The sequence below is a fragment of the Corythoichthys intestinalis genome, chromosome 2, assembly GCF_030265065.1.
Source record: "Corythoichthys intestinalis isolate RoL2023-P3 chromosome 2, ASM3026506v1, whole genome shotgun sequence".
NCBI lineage: Eukaryota > Metazoa > Chordata > Actinopteri > Syngnathiformes > Syngnathidae > Corythoichthys > Corythoichthys intestinalis.
The window spans coordinates 73,945,252-73,957,295 of NC_080396.1; positions in this window are offsets into that span (position 1 = coordinate 73,945,252).

Below are 12,044 nucleotides of genomic sequence, written 5' to 3' on the forward strand. Positions count from 1 at the left end.
ATTTCAGGCTTCAAACATACAGATATGAAATTTAATTTTTTTGTCAAGAATCAACAACAAGTGGGACACAATCGTGAAGTGGAACAACATTTGTTGGATAATTTAAACTTTTTTAACAAATAAAAAACTGAAAAGTGGGGCGTGCAATATTATTCGGCTCCTTTACTTTCAGTGCAGCAAACTCACTCCAGAAGGTCAGTGAGGATCTCTGAATGATCCAATGTTGTCCTAAATGACCGATGATGATAAATAGAATCCACCTGTGTGTAATCAAGTCTCCGTATAAATGCACCTGCTCTGTGATAGTCTCAGGGTTCTGTTTAAAGTGCAGAGAGCATTATGAAAACCAAGGAACACACCAGGCAGGTCCAAGATACTGTTGTGGAGAAGTTTAAAGCCGGGGTTTAAAGATTTCCCAAGCTTTAAACATCTCAAGGAGCACTGTGCAAGCCATCATATTGAAATGGAAGGAGCATCAGACCACTGCAAATCTACCAAGACCCGGCCGTCCTTCCAAACTTTCTTCTCAAACAAGGAGAAAACTGATCAGAGATGCAGCCAAGAGGCCCATGATCACTCTGGATGAACTGCAGAGATCTACAGCTGAGGTGGGAGAGTCTGTCCATAGGACAACAATCAGTCGTACACTGCACAAATCTGGCCTTTATGGAAGAGTGGCAAGAAGAAAGCCATTTCTCAAAGATATCCATAAAAAGTCTCGTTTAAAGTTTGCCACAAGCCACCTGGGAGACACACCAAACATGTGGAAGAAGGTGCTCTGGTCAGATGAAACCAAAATTGAACTTTTTGCCCACAATGCAAAACGATATGTTTGGCGTAAAAGCAACACAGCTCATCACCCTGAACACACCATCCCCACTGTCAAACATGGTGGTGGCAGCATCATGGTTTGGGCCTGCTTTTCTTCAGCAGGGACAGGGAAGATGGTTAAAATTGACGGGAACATGGATGCAGCCAAATACAGGAACATTCTGGAAGAAAACCTGTTGGTATCTGCACAAGACCTGAGACTGGGACGGAGATTTATCTTCCAACAGGACAATGATCCAAAACATAAAGCTAAATATACAATAGAATGGTTCAAAAATAAATGTATCCAGGTGCTAGAACGGCCAAGTCAAAGTCCAGACCTGAATCCAATCGAGAATCTGTGGAAAGAGCCGAAGACTGCTGTTCACAAACACTCTCCATCCAACCTCACTGAGCTCGAGCTGTTTTGCAAGGAAGAATGGGCAAGAATGTCAGTCTGTCGATGTGCAAAACTGATAGAAACATACCCCAAGCGACTTGCAGCTGTAACTGGAGCAAAAGGTGGCGCTACAAAGTATTAACGCAAGGGGGCCGAATAATATTGCATGCCCCACTTTTCAGTTTTTTATTTGTTAAAAAAGTTTAAATTATCCAATAACTTTTGTTCCACTTCACGATTGTGTCCCACTTGTTGTTGATTCTTGACAAAAAATTAAAATTTTATATCTTTATGTTTGAAGCCTGAAATGTGGCGAAAGGTTGCAAGGTTCAAGGGGGCCGAATACTTTTGCAAGGCACTGTATATTATATTATATTATATTATATTATATTATATTATATTTAGGGCTGTCAAAGTTATCGTGTTAACGGGTGGTAATTAATTTTTTTCATTAATCACGTTAAAATATTTGACGCAATTAACGCACATGCCCCGCTCAAACAGATTAAAATAACAGCAGAGTGTCATGTCCACTTGTTACTTGTGTTTTTTGTCTCCCTCTGCTGGCGCTTGGGTGCGACTGATTTTATGCACCATGAGCATTGTGTAATTATTGACATCAACAATGGCGAGCTCCTAGTTTATTTTTTTTATTGAAAATTTTACAAATTTGATTAAAACCAAAACATTAACAGGGGTTTTAATATAAAATTTCTATAACTTGTACTAAAATTTATCTTTTACGAACTACAAGTCTTTCTATCCATGGATTGCTTTAATAGAATGTTAATTTTAATGCCATCTTGTTGATTTATTGTTATATATATATATATATATATATATATATATATATATATATATATAAACAAATACAGTACTCATGTACAGTATGTTGAATGTATATATCCGTCTTGTGTCTTATCTTTCCATTCCAACAATAATTTACAGAAAAATAAGGCATATTTTAGAGACGTCTGAATTGCAATTAACTACGATTAATTAATTTTTAAGCTGTGATTAACTCGATTAAAAATTTTAATCGTTTGACAGCCCTATAATAAATATATCGATCACTTCCACACACATCCAAGCAGTCTTTTTCATTCAGGAGTATAACAGTGTAACATGAAATAAAAATGTTTTTTTTGTGTCGCAGGCACTTTACGATGTCCCAAAATGTACAGCACGGGGCCTCTAAACAATATGGGCCAAAGGCCGAGACGGCACGCATCTGGGAAAACACATTCCCAGGACGTGCTTATCGCCAAGTTATTGAGTGACTGAGCTATGTTTGTCCACTCAGGGTTATCCTTTTTTTAGCCGTCCGCCTCATGCGTGTCCACGGCTCACTCACGCGTGTCTCGTACAGGTTGAACCCGTTGAACACCTCGGTCAAAATTAGCTCGACCCTGACCCGTTGCGACCAATAACCGATGCTCTACTTTTTAGCTAACAGGTGGGCCATCAATAAATCTGCTAGCTCGCTTGCTAATCATAGTTAGTATAAAGATGAGTGGTAAGAGACCACGGCTTTTATAACGTGTTAGCAAAAGAGACTGTCATACTTTAGCTGCCAATGACAGCGCTAGACGTCCAACACTTATCTTGAGGTGGTCTGTATCGCTTTCACTTTGAGGAGGGTGGCAGGAACAAACAAAAAAAAAAAACTACAAATGTGCTGACTGCATTATGGCATTCTTAAATCCCTCCTTTCCCCATTCATTATATAGATGGAAGTCGATGCGAACGCTTCCGTGCAAATTCTGTAAAGATGGCAGAGCAACAAAAGAGGCAAAAAGTTTTTGCCTGAGGAGGAAAAAAGGAAGGCTACCAGGATATACATAATAAATATTGGCCCGGCTTTCACTCGCTGGCATGACACGCCCCAACACAACCGAACTCGTTAGCGCTGACGAGATCAGGTGGGGTGGGGGAGTTAGTAACACTCAGAGCCATATAAAGAGAGTTGCGACACTCTTTGATGTCGCCGCAGGTGGTCACGTGGTTCCTGTAGGGTGTGGGTTGTTCCAAGCACAAGCAGCGCTGTAGTGGTTTTTAATGGAACTGACAGCGGTAATTGCGACATTTACGGGAAAATTGATAAAATCACGTATCTAAGTACTAGTTTGATTATGTCATTGCATTATAACATATATTTAAATTCTAGTTTTACATTTGGAGTGGTAAGGCGACCATTAAAAACAATGTAAACTGCTACGCAGAAGGGAACTTTCCCATGTTGAGTGAAAGTTTCATGTTTGTGTTAGCATTAGCACGGGAAGTCGACTTTTACATTGAAATGCAAGATGATTTAGGTTTTTCTTTTTTCACAACAAGAATACTGTTTTTCCAGAGAATGTCTAGATTTCCTTGATTCACCTACCTGTGGTAATATATTAAAGATAACACCATGTGTAACATATTTTGTTCCCAAGTTCTAAATGGCACATCCTAGTTTGTTTCGTCGCAATGACATATAAAGACACTTTTGTTTCCCAAAAAGTTTGAGGTCACGACTTATAAATTCTATTTTCCACTTTTCTTTTTCGTTTTAATTTCTAATGCTGATATACAGTGGGGCAAATAAATATTTAGTCAACTACCAATTGTGCAAGTTCTCCTACTTGAAAAGATTAGAGAAGCCTGTAATTGTCAACATGGGTAAACCTCAACCATGTGAGACAGAATGTGAAAAAAAAAAAAAAGAAAATCACATTGTTTGATTTTTAAAGAATTTATTTCCAAATTAGAGTGGAAAATAAGTATTTGGTCACCTACAAACAAGCAAGATTTCTGGCTGTCAAAGAGGTCTAACTTTTTCTAACGAGGTCTAACGAGGCTCCACTCGTTACCTGTATTAATGGCACCTGTTTTAACTCATTATCGGTATAAAAGACACCTGTCCACAACCTCAGTTGGTCACACTCCAAACTCCACTATTGCCAAGACCAAAGAGCTGTCGAAGGACACCAGAGACAAAATTATAGACCTGCACCAGGCTGGGAAGACTGAATCTGCAATAGGTAAAACGCTTGGTGTAAAGAAATCAACTGTGGGAGCAATTATTAGAAAAAGGAAGACATCCAAGACCACTGATAATCTCCCTCGATCAAGGGCTCCATGCAAGATCTCACCCTGTGGCATCAATATGGTAACAAGAACGGTGAGCAAAAATCCCACAACCACACGGGGGGACCTAGACATGACCTACAGAGAGCTGGGACCACAGTAACAAAGGCTACTATCAGTAACACAATGCGCCACCAGGGACTCAAATCCTGCACTGCGAGACGTGTCCCCCTGCTGAAGCCAGTACACGTCCAGGCCCGTCTGCGGTTCGCCAGACAGCATTTGGATGATCCAGAAGAGGACTGGGAGAATGTGTTATGGTCAGACGAAACCAAAATAGAACTTTTTGGTAGACACACAGGTTCTCGTGTTTGGAGGAGAAAGAATACTGAATTGCATCCGTAGAACACCATACCCACTGTGAAGTATGGGGGTGGAAACATCATGCTTTGGGGCTGTTTTTCTGCAAAGTGACCAGGACGACTGATCTGTATAAAGGAAAGAATGAATGGGGCCGTGTATCGAGAGATTTTGAGTGAAAATCTCCTTCCATCAGCAAGGGCATTGAAGATGAGACGTAGCTGGGTCTTTCAGCATGACAATGATCCCAAACACACAGCCAGGGCAACAAAGGAGTGGCTTCGTAAGAAGCATTTCAAGGTCCTGGAGTGGCCTAGCCAGTCTCCACATCTCAACCCCATAGAAAATCTGTGGTGGGAGTTGAAAGTCCGTGTTGCCCAACGACAGCCCCAAAACATCACTGCTCTACAGGAGATCTACATGGAGGAATGGGCCAAAATACCAGCAACAGTGTGTGAAAAGCTTGTGAAGAGTTACAGAAAACGTTTGGCCTCCGTTATTGCCACCAAAGGGTACATAACAAAGTATTGAGATGAACTTTTGGTATTGACCAAAGACTTGTTTTCCACCATGATTTGACAATAAATTCTTTTTAAAAAATTAAACAATGTGATTTTTTGTTTTTTTTTTCCTCATTCTGTCTCTCAAGGTTGAGGTTTACCCATGTTGACAATTACAGGCCTCTCTAATATTTTCAAGTGGGAGAACTTGCACAATTAGTGGTTGACTAAATACTTATTTGCCCCACTGTATATATATATATATGTATATATATATATATGTGTGTGTGTGTGTGTGTGTGTACATATGCCTTCTTATCTTATAGACTGTTTGACCTGAAACACAAAGAAATTACATTTAACAAATAATTCTCGCTTAACTCAAATTTTGAATATAGCCTCTAATTTTAGCAAAACCAACCTGTACCTTTTTAGAGGCATTTTCGCATTTTTCATTTAGTTTGGACCCAAGCAACACAAATAAAATGATCACAAGACAGGAACAAAATTGTATTATTTTCTGTAACATGGTGTAATGTATAACATTAACAACTTATTACCCTTTGATAAAGAAAATCATATTTTTTATTGAACAATTGCAATTGGTGAAAGTGGTGTCATGGTTCATTGTTTACACCTAACATTTTATAGCCTGTGATGGTTGGTTGTGCAGCAGGGTTTCCCCAAAGAACAACAGCCGTCAAAACATGAAATAAAAGGCTTTTTTAATATGTTTATTGCTATTTGAAAAATGGGCTTTGTGCCCACAGCCAGCAGGCACCAGCAGCAGTCCCCAGCAGAAGCGCATCATGAAAATGTGACCTAAAAAAACCCCATTAAATTAGTTTTCTATTATAGATTTGTGTTTATTATTTGTTGACATCACTTTTCAATCTATACGCATCTCTAAAATATAATAGTGTCAAACATTTTGGTGTAAAGAATACAGGTTGTCATGCATTGACTTGGTACTTTTCCATGAGGGTGATACCTTAGTTCAAAGCTTACAAAATCGAGCTAATAAGCACGTGAAAGCCAGTCGTCAACCGATACTCACAAATACAGATGAGTGTGAACGTCACAAAGGGCCTCTGAAAGAGTTGACAATTTAAAAGAGGTAGCGACCTAATGAATTTATTCCTGGTGATACATTATTAGTTAGCAGACTCAGCTTAAAAAGCAGGAGAAAATCGCTTGTCACCAAGATAAAATATATGTATAATTACGCCACGCACATACAAATAAAGGTCAACATATGTATCATAAAGCGCCTCTGATAGAATACAGACTGTTGAAATTCAAAAGGGACCGTTTTTATCATCAACTTACCTCCTAATATACTTGACAGCCAGCCATTCGTATGAATGCGGTCCGCCCTCATCGAAGCTGTCAGGGAAGCTCAAGTTTGAACTCCAAGACAAGTGTTAGCTCGATAGCTAGATTAGAGAAATAAATACGACCCCAGCCATGGATTGATTTTCTTTATGTGTAAGAGCTCTCGGGTACAGACGCGGAGTAACGCACAAAGCGCCTCTCCGCATGTGGACAAAAGAGAAATACAGGGCATGCCTCTATTTATGGGTTGACACCATAGAAACGAAACCGAAAACTTAAAAAAACTTAAAAAGTAAAAACATCTCAAGTTACAGAAAAACATCTCTCATAGGGGAAAACCACCTTAAGCTATAACCTTGAATCACCAGCTATGGCCAGGATGAAGTTTGATAAGCCACAGTTGCCACATTGTATTCATTCAGGGCATATTGGAAAACAACAGGAAAATAACAGTCCATATTTGGGCATAGTGTGATACAGTCAAGGCTACACTCAACAGATTAATGTAACAATGATGCTCAATGTTCTCATGCAAGTCATCAAAAGCATACAAAATATAATGTATAATGGTTGTGCATTAAGCATGAATAAAATTCTCTCACAGAAGCCATGTTTGGAACTACCCGTGACTCCACTTCCCGGAAAACCCGGAAGTAAAATCGTATAATGGATCCCTATGGGAGTGTCGCAACCCTCTTTATATGGCCCTGGTCACACTAAGACACATAGTTGCTAACCATCATATGCTATAGTTTAGCCACAAATGGTTTCATTACTGAAGGAGATAGTACCTTTTCTCGTAGGCACCGTATAACTGTTTGCATTATTCCAATACATTTGTTATAATAAAGCATTTAGCCATAGTTTAAGGACAAGCAGACAATACTCCATGCCGTTTGACACAGTGAAGCGGACTGGTTTATCAGCCCTCGCCTGATAAGCAAAGGAAAAGACGCCATCATCTCTTCGGTGGAGCCAAGACACCCCGACCTACTAAAGCAACACCCATGAACAAGATGAACTAACTTTGATACCTCAAGGTAGGCCCAACCTCCACCTCAATTGCCTCATTAACCATAACCCAGAAACGGTGACACACGAACTAAAGAGCCCAAACTGCGATAGAAGGTTATCCTAAACACATCCTTCTTCCTGCCCACGGTCCACCCCTCCCCTCCCCGCGAGAGCCTTAATAAAGACTGAATGTTTAACTTAGCATTGTCGTTTTTCCTCAGGAACCTTTTGTTGACCTTTGATATGGTGACCCCGAATCCTCGCCTGGGTCCCTCTGTGCTGTATGATTGCTGTGGACTCAGAATATATTGTCAACTTGTGTTTCGAAGCCTATTTCTACCTTTCAAAATGGAGTCAGTACAAGAGGTTAAGACTAAGGTGAACACGCGGAGTTTGGCCTTTTGGCCAGGATGTCAAAACAAAACAAAAATATATTTGTTTAACTGAAAAAAGATTTATCATTTAATGAAGACATTAAGCTCAAATTTTGGCAAGACAAAAGTTTTGTCGCCTACAGAAAGTAGTGTGAAAATTGTACAAAAAATGCACTTCAAATACAAAATTATGTTACATAACATAAGCGAATTAAGTAGTGGAGCTGTGAGATCCAAATGTAATATTTTGTATGACTTCCATGGGCTTGAAGGACTGCATCCATACAGTTCGGCAAGGATGCATACAATTTATTGATGAAGTCATCTGGAACTTCAAAGAAAGCAGTCTTGCATGCCTCCCAGAGTTCATCAACATTCTTGGGTTTCGTCTTCCATGCTTCCTCTTTCATCCTGTTCATTTCTGCTGACTGGGCTGGGCAGTCCTGGAGGATCTTGATCTTTGCCTTGAGGAACTTTGAGGTAGAGATTGAAGTATGCGATGGAGCACCATTCTGCTGCAGAATTGGTCCCTTTTTATGGTTAGGAATGTAAGAAGCAGCTAAGATTACTTGATATGTCAGACTATTTATGTTGCCTTCAACCCTGCAGATCTCTTGCACACCCCCATACTGGATGTAACCCCAGACCATGATTTTGCCACCACCAAACTTCACAGTTTTGTGGCAAAAGGTGTATTTTTCAGATGGATCTTCCATTGAATTACACCACAGTCACCACAAATATTGCAGGAGACCTACTGGAGCTCGCATGGATCCGAGATTCACTCATAAAACAGTCAGTCCAGTCATCAGACATGAACAGGATGAAAAAGGAAGCATGGAAGACGAAACCCAAGAATAGTGATGAACTCTGGGAGGCACGCAAGACTGCTTTCTTTGATGTTCCTGATGACTTCATCAATAAATTGTATGAATCCTTGCCGAACTGCATGGAAGTCATACAAAATATTAAATTTGGATCTCACAGCACCATTACTTAATTCCCTTATGTTATGTAACATATTTTTGTATTTGTAGTAAATTTTCTGTTCAATTTTCTCACTACTTTCTGTTGGTGACAAAACTTTTGTCTTGCCAAAATTTGACCTTTATGTCTTCATTAAATCAATCTTTTTTCAGTGAAACAAATATAGTTTTGTACATTCAACATCATTTGGAAGGTTCTTAGCTTTCATATGAGCCAATTCTGAAACCAATTGAATCATTAAAAGTCAGGTTATTAGCAATTGTTTCTACAAAATGGATAAGCGATAAGACTTTTGTCTGGGACTGTACATGAAAACTGCTTTAAAATGGGCCATTCATTGAAGATGTGCACAGAGGCGTAGCAAGGGTCTCCGGGAGCCCCAGGCAATCACCACTTCTTTAAGTAGTCACATGAATAATGAGGTGCCCTGTAAAAAAACAACAAAATTTATTACTGCAAGGAATTTTCATAAAGTTCTTGGTGAATCACTCTTTGCACATACATGCTGTCTTAAAACTGATTGGATGTGCTTAAACTAGTATGCTAATTGGAACTGATAACAGAATTGTTAGATAATATGCAAATGATCCCATGGTATTGAATACTTATAACTACGACAGTGCGGTGAAGCTGAGTGTGCTAAATCTGTGTGTGCCAAATCTGTTGGCCCTCTGGGGGCCCCTGCTGGCTGGGGGCCCTAGGCAATTGCCTGCGTATGCCTAATGGGACGCAACGCCTCTGGATGTGCATTATACTCTGATGTGCCTTATAGTGCGGAAAAAGTTATGATCCTGTGCCATGTTCAGCATTTATGCCTTCCTTCTTGTCTGCAGGCTGCACGGGTGCGAGAGGGACCGGTCTCCTCAGTGGCGAGGCTAACAGGCAACACCTGTGGCTTATTGACTGAGCCTTTTTAAGCGCAGGCCAAACACAAACGAGTTGCCAGAAGATTCCAACACTACCACCGAGTAGCCTCACTCCTGAGAAGGCCAAGCTCCTTGAGTATTCCATTTTTAGTGTGTTTTTCTGCCCTTATGGGAAATTTTTCTATGCAACTTTTGTTAATAAAAACTAAACCGCCTCTGCAACTGGGTCCTCTGCTTTTCCTGATCACGGCACAGCAGAAAATACAGTAAATGTTTATTTTCTCTGCAGTGCATCCAATAGAGAATGACACACCATGTGACTACTCTGTTGTACGATGCTGCCTCAAGTTTAACTTCATTACAATATTAATGAATTAGAAGAATGTTTGTGTCATATTTGTCCAACAAAACCATAATAAAACAAAATATACAGTGGTATGAAAAAGTTATGTGAACCTTTTGGAATTTCTCACGCATAAAATCACTATCAAATGTGATCTGATCTTTGTCAAAATCACACAGATGAAAAAGCAGTCTTTGCCTTTACTGAAACCACCCAAACATTTATAGGTTTTCATTTTTTAATGAGGATAGTATGCAAACAATGACAAAGGGGATGAATAAATAAGTGAACTCTCTGCCTAAGGAGACCTAAAGAGCAATTGAAACCAATTTTACCAAACAATTTAAGTCAGGTGTGTGCCCAATCACTGATGAGTTGTTTAAAGCCGCCCTGCCCACTATAGAACACACCTGGTAAGAAATGTGTTGATGACAAGCATTGTCCAATGTGCATCATGGCTCGGTTAAAAGAGCTGTCTAAAGACCTGCGATCAAGGATTGTTGATTTGTATCAAGTTGGGAAACGATACAAAACCATCTCTAAAAGTCTGAATGTCCATCAATCGACCGGCAGAGAAGTTGTCTACAAATGGAGAGAGTTTGGCAACTGTAGCTTCTCTCCCAAGGTGTGGCCGTCCACCAAAGAAGACGCCAAGACTTCAGCGCAGAATACAATAGAATAAAATCACTGGAACAGTCCAATATCTCTGTGCACACATCATCTATATGTAAAACTATGGCCGTGAACTACGGCGTTCATGGGAGGACTCCACGGAGGAAGTCACTGCTGCCTAAAAAAACGCTGCTTTAAAAAAAAATTCTCGTTGAATGTTCGCAAAAAGGCAGTTGGACACTCCACAGAAGTTTTGGCAAAATATATTGTGGACTGATGAAACTAAAGTTGAATTGTTTGGAAGTAACACACAATGTCATGTGTGCAGGAAAAATGGAACCGCTTACCAACATCAACACCTCATCCCCACCGTGAAGCATGGTGGAGGGAACATCATGATTTGGGGCTGTTTTGCTACCTCAGGGCCTGGACAAATTGCAATCATTAATGGAAGAATAAATTCAAAAGTTTATCAGGATGTTTTACAGGAAAACCTGAGGCCGTCTGTCAAACAGCTGAAGCTAAAAAGAGGCTTGAACCCCATCGAGATGCTGTGGCATGACCTAAAGACAGCCATTCATGCCAGACTTCCCAGGAATCTGACTGCACTACAGCAGTTTTGTAGAGAGGAATGGGCCAAGATTAGTCCTGATCGATGTACCAGACTGATCTGCAACTACAGGAAGCGTCTGGTTGAAGTTATTGCTGACAAAGGGGCGTGTGTGGGGGGGGGGGGGGGGGGGGGGGGGGGCACAAAATATCAAATGTGATGGTTCACTTATTTATTTTTCCCCCTTCTTTCATTGTGTGCATACTATCCTCCTTTAAATATGAAAACCTATAAATGTTTGGGTGGTTTTAGTAAACGCAAACACTGTTTTTTCATCTGTGTGATTTTGACAAAGATCATATCACATTTGATGGTGATTTTATGCAGAAATGTGAGCCACTTAGGCAGAGCAACGGGTTGCTGACCCCCGGTTTAACGCCACCTCTGTCAACAGTTATCACTGGCGCAGGAAGTGGGGTGTTGTAGCACCCCCCAGTGTTGGGGACAAAAAAAAGTTTGATATATAAATATATATATATATATATATATATATATTTTTTTCCCCCATAAATCACCACCTGACACCTTTTTTGTTACTAGGTCACGATCAATAAGGCGCTATTTTTATTATTATTAGTTTTAGCACATTATTGAACGTGACCTGGTAGCAAAAAAGGTGTCAGGTGGTTACCAAATTATGAACAAAAAAAAAAAACTTTTTCAACATATACATTCAATCCCTAAAGTTAAATACTGCTGTTCAAAAAAAAAAAAAAAAAAAAAAAAAAAAAAAATCTAGATAAATAATTGGATTGGACGTCTTC